The sequence below is a fragment of the Gossypium hirsutum genome, chromosome A10 (assembly GCF_007990345.1).
Source record: "Gossypium hirsutum isolate 1008001.06 chromosome A10, Gossypium_hirsutum_v2.1, whole genome shotgun sequence".
Taxonomy (NCBI): domain Eukaryota; kingdom Viridiplantae; phylum Streptophyta; class Magnoliopsida; order Malvales; family Malvaceae; genus Gossypium; species Gossypium hirsutum.
The window spans coordinates 87,789,226-87,802,097 of record NC_053433.1 but is presented as its reverse complement, the minus strand read 5'-3'; positions in this window follow the sequence as shown (position 1 = coordinate 87,802,097).

Below are 12,872 nucleotides of genomic sequence, written 5' to 3'. Positions count from 1 at the left end.
AAATACAATTGATTTCTATAAAATTTGTATTTTAAAATATTAAAAATTTAATATAAAAATTGAATAATTTTTATTGAAATACTTTTAAAATACATCAATTTTTAGTACTTTACTAATGTTACTGATAGCAAGTTTATTTGACTCGACTCTCTATCTAATGTATGGAGTAAGATTCATTCATCCATCATCATGTACATATTCTTTTTGTTTTATACCAAAATTTTTTAGAGTAGTCAAACACTGAACAATAGTAGTGGACTTACGAAGAATTGTGATATATTTTGATATTTTTGAACATTTGATTTATAAATTGATCATAAATATTAAAAATTCAAAAAAAATTGAATTAAAATATTTTAAGGCAACAAATGCACATGCTAATATTTATATATTTACTTCACTTTTAATATTTTTATTTATGAATTAAGACATTGGTTTAGAGACAAATAATTTGTATTGAAAATAATATAAAAATATTTAAAATAACTAAAAATATTATTTAATTGAAATAAAATTATTTTTTATTGTTTAAATAATTAAAAAAAAGTATCTAAATATAATTATTATTATAGGTGGTATCTTTCCAAGTGGTGACAATCTTATGTTGAAGTTTTAGTAAGTTGATTAATAAAATTTTAAAAAAATTAAAAAATTTAATATATTTAAATAAAATTATTAAAGGTGTAAAAATTTTAATATATTTTATTTTTTTCTTTTCAATTTTTAAATATTTTCTTCAAGACCATTTATAAATAAACATGATTTTATTTCCATTGGTATCTTTGGTGTTTTGTTGAAAATAATCAATACCTAAATCTAAAAGTATTTTTGTAATTGCTCAATATATATATATATATATTATTTTTTATTCATATTGTATTTCAATTAAAGTATTTTAATAAATAGTTTTAAATTTTATTAAGATAATATTTTAGAATAATATATCTTAATTTATTATTTATTAAAAAATTTAATAAAACATATGTTTCAGTTATTCTTAATTTTAATAATTTAAAATTATAAAAAGATAATATTTACAACACCCCAATCAAGTAAATGATACTCCATAGATATCTTAGGCCTTATTCTTTTCTTTATTTTTCAGCAACCTATGATCAAAATTGTCGTAACCATTTTTTGAAAAAACGAGAATCGACCTGGATTTTGAAAATGAAAACGAAAAACTGGGAGTTGCCACCAACCTTTTTTGATGAGGTGTGGTCGGGTCACCTTAAATTAATCATTTTAATAAAAGTTAAAATTTACTAAAACGATAATTTTTGGTCTACAAAAATCAGAAAATGAGTTCGGGAGTCGGTTACGCACGAGGAAGGATTAGCACCCCCGCAACGCCCAAAATTGGTGCCTAGTTGATTAATTAGTGTCTTTGTTGTCGAAAACTTGAAAACTTGAAAGACTTTGAAATGCGATCCCTTTTTGCAAAAAATGCTCAAATGTTAAAGACCTTCTTGTCTCGAAGTAATAAAACACCATGTCCAGTAAGTTAGGACACGGCATCTCGAACTTGAGAACAAGCTTGCCTTTATTTAAAAATTCGTGTATTTCGAAAGGATATTCGGTTAGTCAGGGTGAACGAGGAAAATCGAAACCCAGTAAGTTAGGGCACGTCTCCTCGAATTTCCAAACGCCGAATATTGCCTTTACTTGCAAAAATCTTATTTTGAGATAACAAAATGTCATACCCGGTGAGTTAGGGCACAACACCTCGTATCTCCGAGAATAAGCATTTTTCAAAACTCGTATTGCGATTTAAAAGAGTAGTCCGTTATTTAGGTTAAACGAGAAAAACCGAAACCCAGTAAGTTAGGGCACGATTATCTCGAATTACCAAATACGGAATATCATTTTTATGAAAGAATTATTTTAAGGCATTAAGTAAAAACATAATGTAATTTATAGTAATACATAAAAGCAGATTATGATATTAATAATAACGTATAATAATGAGTGATAATAACGAGTAATTATGAAAAGATGACGTAGAAGCAAGGTTAGTAATACGTAAATATAAACAAATGCGTGAGAAAAATGAAATAATCGAATACAGTAAATTAACGAATAAATGAATATAAAGATGGCGAAATAAAATGATAATGATAGCGGTAATAATAATATAAAAGCGCATACATATACGTATTAAGGTACCTACGTAATAATAGAAGTAATAAGAAATATAAAAATATATATACATAACAATAATAGTACGATATTAAAAGACACATATGCATGGTATATAAAAATGTACAAGTAATATAATAAAATTACATAGTATATATATACGTTAGTAATAATAAGGATGATACAAATAATGAATGATTTGAGGTTTGAAAGAATTTACAAAGATATAGATAAACAGATGATTAAACGATGATAATGTGAGTAATGATATACATAAGCAAAATAAGTACGCAAAAAATATGTATATTTATATATATATCGTTAGTTAGTATAAAAGCAATGACGTATAGATAATTATATATAAAATGTTAAAAAGTAATGATACAATAGTGATGATGATGGAGGGTGTAATAATAATAGTAGCAATACAGAGATAATGATAAAAATAAAGAAACATTATATGAATATATATTGAATTTAAATATATGATAATATTGAATGTGTTTAATGTGTACATGAAATGGGATAAATACATGTAACTGGTAATACTAGCGATATATATATAATATGTAAAGGAATATACAATACACATATATATTAGAAATAATAATGCAAAAGAGAAAAGAAAAATAATTAATAGTACCATATAATACATTAAAAAATGAAGATAAAAATAAAAATAAGTATATAATAATATTAAAAGCATATACATAATATATATATAATATACAAAACAAAATATACGCATAATATATTAAAATATATACATAATGTACATAAAATATACGTATATAAATATTTATATAATACTTAAAAGGAACAAATATATGCAATAATGCTAATACATATATGCGTAGTACAATGTATATACACTAAATGAATATATATATATATATAACATACAAATACATTAATAAAAAAACAATAATATTAAGCTATTAATAATACTACATAACATATATATATATAAATATTAAGCAAGAATGATCATAATGAGATGCTAATAAATAAATATAAATATGATAACAGTAATAAAATATAGTAGTATTAATAATATGAGAATTAAGATAGAATAATGAGAAAAATTAAGAAAAGGGATGAAATTGAATTGAAAATGGAATTTATGGGGCGAATTTAAAAGAAGTAAAAGAAATGGGGACTGATTTGAACACGCGACCAAACAGGAGAGCCTAAAGGAGCAAATAATCCAACCTTTCTAAACGACGCCGTTCAAATATTCCTCCTTCAAATGGGCAGAGGACTAAATTAAAACAGAATTAAAATTTCAAAGCTAAATTTAAAAACATGAAAAGACCTGATTAAAACAGAAAAAATTACGGAAGGACCGCATAGGCAATTGTCCCAACTATCAAAACGCACAGACCCTTCTGTGGAGCAAGTCGGTTCCGGGTCTAGTAAGGCGAAACAGCGTTGTTTTGGGGCTTATGGATGCCGACCAAAATGACGTCGTTTTGTATTATTTATATAAGTTAAAATCTTGCTTTTTTTACCCATTTGTTGTCTGTTTCTAACAAAAATTTAAAATTTTCTTTGCTCTCTCTCTGCAGGTCCAAGTCCGGTCTGGTCCCGGCGAGCTACCACCGCCCTCCGCCGCATCTCTATCGCCAGCGACCGCCGTGCACGGCGGTCGGAGGTAAAAATTTCTCTTTTTTGTGTTTTAAAATGTATTTATTTTTTTATTTCTTCATATTACATATTCATGCATATATGAATGTGAAATGAATATATTTGGCCATGAAGTAGAAACAAAAAAAGGAAAGAAGAGTCACCTTGGCCCTTCAATTTTAATTTCTCGGGTTTTTGGGTTTGATCTGATGCAATATTCTTACTTTTGATCTCTGGAGTTGCTGTTTTTTTCTCAAAAAAAGATTGAAACTTTTTTGTATATATATCAAAGATTGCCGAGAGAGTTACAATGGTTTTCTGCTCGGTCTTTTATATCTATTACATTTTTCTCTTTTTGCTTAATATCTGTCTATTCCTTCACTTAATGCTTGCAGGTGCAGAGGCAGTGGAGCAGAGGCCACTTGCTGTCGACGTGACTGGAGGCGGTGGGATAGGGTTTCTTAGTTTAGGTTTTTTCTTTTTTTAATTTTGTGTTTGGGCTATGGGTATTTGGGCTGTAATGGACTTGGGTTAATGGGTTTAGTGTGGATATTTAGGGCCCAAAATTGGGCTTGTATAGCTGCCCCTCTTTGCTTGTTGTCGTGTAACGAGAACAGAGCAAAGACTTAAGAAAGACCAATTTTGCCCGGTCTCACCATGTCTGGACTTGTTTAACGCTCCTTTTCTCCAGGTAACATCGTTCAGCCTAGTGCATATTGTAGCTTTAATCTGCTCCATTGCTCCACTGAAGCTTTAGTGAGATAAGGTTTGTTATCTTCAGTCTGCTCCATTTCAGAGAGATAAGATCTGTTTATTCAGCCTGTTACCCTACTGCTTAGAGGTTCTAGGTTCTTCTTCTTTGATCTGTTTCCCTACTGCTTAAGGGGTTAAGATCTGTAAATTCAATCTGCTTCACTGCAACTTCAAGAAGACAAGATTCGCTGGATTCGATATGTTCCACTGCAACTTCAGGGGGACAAGATCTGTAATTTTCAGCCTATTACCCTACTACTTAGGGGGTTAAGGTCTATAAATTTGGCTTGTTACTCTACTGCTTAGAGGGTTAAAGCTCATCATCTTCGATCTATTTCCCTACTGCTTAGGGTGATAAGATCTGTAGATCTTCAGCCTGTTACCCTACTGCTTAGGGGGTTAAGACTTGGTGGTTTGAACCTGCTTCACTGCAACTTCAGGGAGGCGAGATTCGCCTTCTTTTGATCTGCTTCCCTACTACTGAGGGTGATAAGATCTATAAACTTCAGCTTACTACCCTACTACTCAAGGGGTTAAAGCTCATCGCCTTTGATCTGTTTCCCTACTGCTTAGGGGGTTAAGATCTGTGAATCAACCTGTTACCCTACTGCTTAGGGACTTAAGGTCTGTCAATTTGGCTTGTTACTCTACTACTTAGGGGGTTGAAGCCCATCACTTCCGATCTGTTTCCCTACTGCTTAGAGGTTAAGATCTATAAATTCAACCTGTTACCCTACTACTTAGAGGATTAAGGTCTGGTGAATTCACTGATTCTAGGAACATGACATGTAGAATCAGTTTCATGCATTTATGTTTATGCCAAAGAATTAGGATACTATGATCAAAATGAATCAAATGCTCTTAATTAGATGCATTATGAATGATCTATGAATGTATGGGTGCAACATGTTGTGAGCGTGAATCCCTTTTAATGTTAGGGTGCCATTGCTCTTTGTTCATCAAGGTTCTTTCACTGAAATGGTACCCTGTCTTTTTGTTCAGCTCAAATTTTGAACAGAAAACCAGAAGAGGTGGTCCCAATTTAAACTCTTTCTTCTCAGATGCTTCCAATCTTTGAGTTTGGTTAGTTCTAAATAATAGTCCTGTTTTAGGTTCCTGTACTATTTAGAAACTTTCAGAGTAACATATAGAACTTTTTTTTGTGAAAATGGCTTTAGTCCATTAATCATCATTTCAATGCAAAATGCTTGCGAAAGATCATAACAATGACAAACTAAAATTCGTCAGAAACAAGATTTGAAGGGAATAGATTAATCACAGTCAACAAACATTGCTGGAATACAAAATGAATAAAAGGGAATAGGCGCCCCAGATATCGCAGTGTGAGCTTCTTTGCACGAACTTCTTGGGGGCTCTCTTTTTGCGCAATATGTATTTAGGGGGATCTAGAGTACTTTTGTAGATGCCCCAAGATGTAACATCTCCCCTCCTTATTAACTTAGGTATCGTGAGACCAGTGCATGCCCTACCTTCGATCAAAATTTGAATCGTCCTTTACGGGTTTTCAATTCAAAATCCCTTTGGTCCTAAGGTGCTCTTTGTGAGTTTTCACCCTGGCCTCTCCCTTTTCCTTTTTTTTAGGCGAAGTATTTCTTGACTGAATCTGAATTCACAGGATTGGGTAAAGCCTTGCCATCCATTTCAGCCAATATCAACGCTCCACCGAAAAAGGCTTTCTTCACCACATAAGGACCTTCCCAATTCGGCATCCATTTTCCTCTAAAGTCCTTTTGTATGGGCAGAATATTTTTTAATACTAGGTCCCCCTCGTGGAATTCTATAGGACGAACCTTTCTGTTGTAAGCTCGTATCATTCGCTTTTGGTACATTTGACCATGGCGAATAGCCCTTAGCCTCTTTTCTTCAATCAAATTCAATTGATCATATCGGGACTGGATCCATTCTGCTTCATCTAACTTTACTTCTGACAAAACTCTGAGGGAAGGAATCTCGACCTCAATAGGTAAAACCGCCTCCATTCCATAGACCAATGAGAAAGGCGTTGCCCCGGTAGAAGTCCTGACAGACGTTCGATAAGCATAGAGGGCGAATGACAACTTCTCATGCCAGTCTTTATAAGTCTCAGTCATTTTCCCCACAATCTTCTTAATGTTTTTATTAGCTGCCTCAACTGCTTCGTTCATCTTCGGGCGATACGATGACGAGTTGTGGTGTCTGATCTTGAATTGGCTGCAGACATCCGCTATCGTGCTATTGTTCAAATTCAATGCATTGTCAGATATAATCCTTTCTGGCATTCCATATTGACAAATGATTTCCTTTTTCAAGAACTTACTAACTACCGATTTAGTTACATTGGCATATGAAGTGGCTTCCACCCACTTGGTGAAATAGTCAATGACCACAAAGATGAAACGATGCCCATTTGAGGCTTTGGGTGAAATTGGCCCAATCACATCTATGCCTCACATCGAGAAAGGCTATGGAGAAGTCATGACATGCAGAGGTGAAGGAGGCACATTAATCTTGTCCCCATAGATTTGGCATTTATGACATCTTTTGGCGCAGTTAATACGGTCTCTTTGTGGGGTAGAATCTGTTTCTCCTCGTGTTCTACCATCCTTAACAAATCAGGGGATAAGTTACAGTCTCCGTCATCTGCAAAGTCCTGAGATCCCTCTAGACACATATCTCGCTCAAAAGGAGACTCTGAATTAGTAGCGACGTCACTCACATCATTGATATCTGGAGACCTGTTGTAGGTGCGAAGGAAGATACAAAGAACAAGAGAATCTAAGAACAATGATATGTATGGTATGATCATGAATAAAAGAATAAAAGAATATTTGCACGGAATAAATCAAAAGGATGCATTTCACTGAAATAACGATTTTGAACATAAGCCTATTTCACAAAAGGATACTTATTACTCCTAGGCCTAGAGCAATAAGTGTGTTTTGGACATTACTCTAAGTTAGTTCTAAAGGCTACAGGAATCTCTTCCGCAGTCCAATTATTCAGAACACTTCCCGGCTCATAGGGGTGAATACCCGACAAATTTTCTACCCCAGTTCCTTTTTCATATGTGGCGTTGATGTCCAAACTCTCCATCATTCTTTCCACGATTTCCTTTCCCGACGTCTTCCGCTCAGAGTGAATGACCCCTCCAGACACAAAAGTCTTCGATATATAGGGGAAGATCATTGGTTCCCATTCGATTTCTCCCCCGCTCAATCGCGCTCTCCTTCTTTCTTGCTTCTTCTCAAGTTTCTTCTTTCTTTATTTCATGTCCGGATTAAACCCTAACCCAAAATGATCTTGTTTGTCCTTCATCATTGGTACATTAATCCTTCCTTAGAGGTATCTCCCGAGTCCTCTTCCGGGTAGAGCCCCTTTTCCAACAGTTAGTCGTAGTCCCATTCTTGTAGTCTCAGATAACTTGGGCATTGGAATCCTATTTTCTTCGTAATGAATGTCACATTCACGAACTCCAAAGATCGAAAAGAGCACTCGATTGCTTCGTCATTTGCCTCTAGATATGAGGCGTCATTGGTTATTGCTGCGATGATGTCTTCTTCAGCATTGATCGTTATTAATCAACCTTCGTTTACCAATTTCAACTTCTGGTGCAGCGATGAAGGGACTGCCCCTGCTGAGTGTATCCATGGCCTCCCCAATAGGCAATTATACGAAGGCTTAATGTCCATGACCAAGAAATCTACCTCGTACGTGCTCGGCCCGATTAAGAGGGGTACTTCAATTCTCCCCACTACCCTCCTTTCCATGCCATCAAATACTCTCACTACACTTTGGCATGTCTTCATATAGGAACTATCCACTGGTAACCTACTCAGCGTAGATAGGGGTAGGACATTCAGTGCAGACCCATTGTCAATCAATATCCCCGGTAACGTGTACCCTTTACAGCGAGTCGTGATGTGCAAAGCTTTTGTTAATCCTCGGCCCCCTGGCTGTACCTCATCGTCATTGAAGAATATGAAGTTTTCAGTACTTATATTATTGACTAAGCGGTCCAGTTTGTTTATAGAGATATCGTTAGCAACATAAGTTTCATTCAGCACATTCATCAATGCCCTGCGATGGGTTTTGGAGCTTAAGAGTAAGGCCAGTACCAATATACGGGCTGGTTGTTTGTGCAACTGTTCTACGACACTATATTAGCTGTGCTTTAGAAATTTTAAGAATTCCTTTGCTTATTTTTCAGTCACTGATTCATTAACAGTTGGTTCAGGCTCCGCCGATTTCTCTTTCTTTTGCTCAATTGCTAATGATTTTTCTTTAACCTGCTCGACTTTTGTATTTGGGGTACAACGCCTTCCGCTGCGTGTATAAAAACCTTCGTTTTGAACTTCCTCTGATGCATTAATCGGGGTCTCCTCTCCCGGGAATGTCACATTGCAGCTATAGTTCCACGGTACCCTTTTGTTATCTTTATAAGGGAAAGCAACGGACCTTTGGATCACGACTTTTGGTGCAACTTGTACCCCAGCTTCATTTATTCTCGGACGTGATATGATAACCACTGGGTGGTTGACTTTGTAAACATCCTTAATTGATCCCTCTTCGAAGCCACACACATTTATTTCTTCCCGGCTTCCGACATATTCGAAGAATTCCAGCTCCTTATTATCCATCAATCCTTGTACTAAATCCCTGAATTGGCTGCATTTCTGAATCTCGTGATCCTCTTGATCGCGAAACTCACAATAATTCTTCGCTTCTCGAGGCCTGGCCCCTGAATTCTGTGCTATCAAACCTCTTTCCACCATTTTCTTCCATAATTCTTTCAACGGGGTATTCACTTCTGCAATATTCATCTTAATTTCTTTCCCCGAACTCTCGATTATCACATTTATTCCCTTATCCCCATGGTTAGGTAATGGATTCTCTGTACTGGATGTATCATCAAATTTCACAATCCCTATGTTAATGAGTCTTTCAACCAATTTCTTGAAAGTGGTGTAATTTTCTATCGAGTATCCTGTGGCTCCCGCATGGTATTCGCATTGGGCATTTGCGTCATACCATTTGGGGTATGGAGGTTGCATTGGCTTTAGATAGAAGGGAGACACGACATGTGCATCAAATAAACTTTGGTATAACTCCTTGTACGTTATTGGAATGGACGTAAATTGATGTTTCTCCCTATTTTGTTTTGTGTTGGGCTCTTGTCTGGGTGGCCCAGCTGTCCAGTAGTTGTCGACCTTGGTTGGCTTACGGTGATCAATTTCGAATATGAACTCACATTATTCACTTCGTGCTCTTTCTTTCTCAACGCTGACCTCTTAGCATTTTCCCCAGCCTCTATTTTCCCACATCTTATGACATTTTCTATCATTTCTCTAGACATTACTATGTCTGAAAAACTCTTGGTTGCGCTACCCAGCATGTGGTTAATAAAAGGTGCCTTCAGGGTATTGATGAAGAGCATAGTGGTTTCCTTTTCCAACGAGGGGGTTGGACTTGTGTGGCCACTTCTCTCCATTGCTGGGCGTACTGCCTAAAGCTCTCATTATGTTTTTTCTCCATATTCTGTAAAGTGATTCTATCAGGGGCTATGTCTGCCACATGACCGTACTGCTTCATGAAGGCTTGTGCTAAATCTTTTCATGAACTGATCTGGGCGTGACTCAGTTGGTTGTACCATCTAGAAGCGGCCCCAACTAGACTTTCTTGGAAGCAGTGAATTAATAGTTGGTCATTATTGACATGGACTGCCATTCGTCTGCAGAACATAGTGATGTGAGCTTTGGGACAGCTAGTCTCGTTGTATTTCTCAAATTCCGGAGTTTTGAACTTGGGAGGGAGTACCAGGTCCGGAACCAAACTTAATTCCTTAGCGTCGATTCCACCACGATAGTCGATACTTTCCATTTCTTTAAACTTTTCTTCCAACCATCTACACCTTTCTTTTCTGTTTCTGCTACTTCATCGAGATTGAGGACCACATGGTTGGTTGGGTTATCCCCCGGATTAGATCCTGAGCTGGCCTGATAATTTATCGGTGTTGAAACACCGGCTTAAAATGGTTGGGGTCTAATTGTGACCGATGGCCTTCTTGGATACATATCAGGTTGTGTCTGAACGTCCACTGGAACAAAATCCGGAGGGTAGGTAGGATCTTCATTATCATCTCCCGCATTGATCAAGGGGCTTTTTCCTTTTTCTAACCCTCCGGCCAATAGACAAGTTAATTGGTCCATCACGCTTTTCTGGGACTCCAGCATCTGGTCCCTCATATCTTGCTGGATTTTGGCAAGCTGTTCTTGTATACGTGTTTGTAATTGATCCTGCATCTCTTTTTGTATTTGTTCCAATCTCTCTAACCTTTGATCCATTGCTCTTGTTTTTCCTCTTGTACCGTAACGATGTTCCAGGGTAACTGCCATGATTTTTAGGGTTTTTTTTGTGAGTTTTAGTGCGTGTGATGCAATGCTGATGCATGAATGCAATGAATGGGATGAATGCAAAAAAACGTTGATTCCAATTCGATTTCATTAGAGTAACTTTTCTAGAAAATAAGTTTCTTTACATAAAATAGATTACATATAAGGCTTGGCCCTAATACTTAAGGCCTTGACCTGCTTAAGAAGCCAAGCTAGCTCTCGGCCTCGGTCCGATTCTGACTCGTATTTTAAACTCAGCACATGGGTTGTACTGCTAATGTTTGTAAGTGATCAGCCACTTCTCGCACTTGAGTCAAAGCTTCGCCCATGACGTAGTCCCTACTCCTGACTTGGTCTTGAGATTGATGAAGTTGCTCCTTCCATTGCTCGTTATTTACCTCGAGGAGTTCTATCTGAAGTTCATGATTTTGCAGCGCTGTTTTGAGTTCTTCTATATTCTCTTTTAATTCTTCAATTCTGTTCTGACTAGCTTTCAACTCGATTGCAGAGTTACGCGAGCGATACTGATACAATGACCTCTCTAACTCTGATACCCGGATTTTTAACCCTTCTTTCTCATTCTGGCTTTCTACCAAACTTCTTTTCAGGGCACTTTCTCGAGCTTGAGCATCGCGAAATTTTTCTTCCCACTGGTTGGCTTTGCTTTGTTCTTCTTTGACTTCATGTCGCCACTGTTCGGATATTTTTCCTAACCCAACGGTTCTCATTGATCTGCGCAGCTTCTTATAGTCCGTCTTCAAACTGTCCAAGTCCTCTTCAACCTTGTTTTTCCCTTTTCTGAGTTTTTCAGCTTCTAGTTTCTGGACATCGACATCTAACCCTAACTGCATCTTTTCTTATTCCAACTGCTCGATCCTTTTTTCTAGCTCCAGACTTTTTCTCTCGAAATCCTGCCTGATGATTTCTAGCTCAGATGGGATTACTTTCAAGTGTTCTTCTATCGACTGAGGATTCCCTTAATCTGATGTAGGGATGTTGTCATTAATCCTCTGATTCCACCATCGGTCGTACTCAGGAGTAGTCATGGGATTGGCAGCAAACTTTTTCATTCTACGAGTCTGGTTCCAGGCATTTGATATCTCGTGAACCTTCTTTTTGTAATTATTCCTTGTGAACACGAACTCGCGCTAGGCTAACCCCTATGTTGGTAGTGTAAACTGTCTGGATCTGTACTGTCGCAATGCAAGTAGAGGAGCATACCCGACGGCTCCCCATACTCCTAACAAGGGAACCCAATCGAAATCTCTGTATCGATATAATATTTCATCAGGAACCATCCACGGGGCTCTCCATTCAACATCTTCTTCTTGCAAATTTTGGAGAACCGTCATCCAATTTTCTTCTGTAACATCATCTTGCCTCAGAGTAGCCACTAACTCTTTTAGTGGAGAGTAATTTTCAGAGAAGATACGATACGAGACCTTTTCCACTTTCCAAAAATGGCTGTGGAACCAAGATAGCAAGAGCTGTGCACATCCAATAAATCTCCCTTCACCTGCTCTTTTACAAGCATTCAATGATCTGAAAGTTTCAGCCAAGATTGCGAGTACAGGTGTGGTTCCTTTACCAAGCCTGTCAAAAAGGTCGGCAACAGCCTCGTCTACATGCCCCAAAGCTTTGAGGAAGATGACCAGTCCATAAATGCTCAAGGCGAAGACATCTACCCTTTTCTTCACATCGGGGTGCACTAAGATTAGATCCCTCAAGTTCCTCCAAGAAATGCATTTACAATCTCCTTTTTGTTTGATCTGGGTTGTCACCCACTGTTCGCTCATCCATATGATGTTCATTAGCTTTTTTGAAAATGCTGGGACGTTAGCAGGTCTGACATAAATTCTGTCAACCTGAATCTTTGGGCAATGGAGTAAGGTCGTGTATTCTTCTATAGTAGGTACCAAATCTACTTTCCCAAAAGTGAAGCAACTGTAAGCAGAATTCCAATAT